The following is a 2,219-nucleotide window of genomic DNA, read 5'->3' as shown; positions in this document are numbered from 1 at the left end:
GCACCGAGGGGGGAGCAGGGAGCCAGGGAGCACGAAAAGGCGGTGTGATCTCTCGGCACCCCCTGGGGGCCCTGCCTTGAGTGCTCGTGTGAGGTCTCTCCTCGCGGCCTGCCCCTCCTGGAGAACCAGGTTCTCAGCACCGCGCATGCATCTGCTCGCGCCACGAGCTCTGGGCGCAAAGACCAAAGTTGCATGCACTGCTTACGACGATCCGACGGCGACGCCGCCTCCCCCCCCCACCAACCAGTTTGCGCGGCAGGTAGCGGGGCCAGTTCGAGGCTGAGGGCGTGGGCGTGCGCCTAGACACGGAAGACAGCGTACTTCCGAGAGTCGGCCAGCCGCGCGGTTTTTCTTGTTTGACTTGGCGATTTGAGGGACCGGGCATCCCGACTCGCTCCTGCTCTCCTGCTCCTCGCTCCTCGCTCGGTGAGCTGTCGCCCACCAGCGCGCGGCGACCGCGCGCACACCGTGCCCGCCGGCTCGCCGCCCTCCTCACCACCCGTCGGCGCTGTCCGCAGGCATGTGAGTCAGAACGGCGACCGCGCAGCGCGCACGGGTGTCTTGCTCGCCACCACCCTCTCGCCCCCGCTCCGTGACCGCCGCCGCCCGCGCCACCGCCGCCGCCAACACCGCCTCGCTCTCGCCGCCCCCGCCGCCCGCCCTCGACCTCGCGACGGCGTCCTTCTGGGGATCTGCGGGTGGCTTGCCCGCCTCGCCGCCGCCCCCACAGCGTGACCGCTTCCGCCGCCCCCACAGCGTGACCGCTTCCGCTCGATCGGTGAGCCGTCGCCCACCACGCGCGCTCTCACGGCGACCGCGGGCCGCTCATCGCCTCCGCCACGTCGCAGGTGTTTGATCTGGGCAGGAAGCGGCGCTGGTGACGGCAACCGGCAGCCACGTGCACGGAGTGCTAAGCGAGGTGCCTGTGTCCAAGTCTGAGTAGCCCGTGGCCGTGAGTGGCGTCAGGGGCAGTGTTCTGTGACTGTGTCCTGTGCGTGCTGTTCAGTGTGAGTCGGTGCAGCGGTGGGCCTGCTGCCGCTGCCACACGTGAGAGCCGCTGTCCGTGCCCCAGCACGTTGCGCGGAGAGGCTATAGGGCGCCCACCCACGAGTGCTCGGGTGGGCGCGCCGCGGCTGTGCGAGTAGTAGCGCAGCAGCCGCGGCGCACAGCCGGGGGCACGGCCCGCCGCGCAGCGCTCGCCACACCGTTTTCTTTTTTGTTTTTATACGTGCGTGTATTTCTTGAGATCCACACGCTGTTCAAAATATGCGCGCGTCTTCTGAGACACGCGCTGTTCACAGTATGCACGGCGCGTCTTTTGAGACAGCAACGCCAATCGGAGATGCCGCGAGCAATTCGGGATGCGCGGAGCAACTAATATAGACTCGCGCATCTTAGGATGCTCGAGCATACCGAGGACAGCGAGCGTCTAAGTAGGAGGCCTACTAGACGCACTCTAATCCAGAGACGCATTCGGTAAACAAAGATGGGGGGGTCGCCCCCCCAGACGCATGTCCACCGCCACTTCGCCTGCAATTCGCGGTCGCAGCGCTGTTGTCGCCCAAAACGCCCCCTATCCCTCTGGCGGGCGAAAGATCGACTCGCATGTCGATTTCGACTCGACGGCGGCATGCAGGCATCACGTCTCCATGCGCCCGTGTCAAGTCGGAGCCAGTCTACGGCGACCACACGAGCCTCGGCACGGCAGCGCTAAAAAGGTCGGAGGAGGTGCAGGCATCTCATCCATCCTGCAGTTGGCGACGGTATATCATTTCCTCCTATTTGACGAAGCCCATGAGTAGCCAGCCACTCCCAGGGCATATCGGGGCGCGCCGAGAGGCAGCCCACAACGCAGATGGGCCCGGAAGAATTTCAGCGGCATATATGTGGAGTCCTGCCGCCGCCCCTGTTAGTGCCCGAGAGCGAGGGGTCCGGGGGGGAGCACAAACATAGGACGCCCAGCCTTGCCCTCGTGCCGCCGAGTGCATATCCTATGCGAGAGAGATCCCCTGTGCCCTGTGCCCAGCCCTCTCCGCGCGGCGATGCGCCCTCCCCCCTCGCTTTTGCAAAATCCTGCAAAGGTGGGGACGTGTCTGTCCTCGACCCAGCCCTAGCTTGGGATGTCCGTTGTATTTATTTATTTATGCCGCCGCCCCTGCGCGAGGGGAGCTCGATAGACTCGAGGGGCCAGGATACGCCGCGAGGAGGACGGAGTTGCG

This window comes from Emiliania huxleyi, assembly GCF_000372725.1.
Source record: "Emiliania huxleyi CCMP1516 unplaced genomic scaffold EMIHUscaffold_43, whole genome shotgun sequence".
Classification (NCBI taxonomy): Eukaryota; Haptophyta; order Isochrysidales; family Noelaerhabdaceae; genus Emiliania; species Emiliania huxleyi.
The sequence above is the reverse complement of the archived record's forward strand: the minus strand, read 5'-3'. Positions refer to the sequence as shown.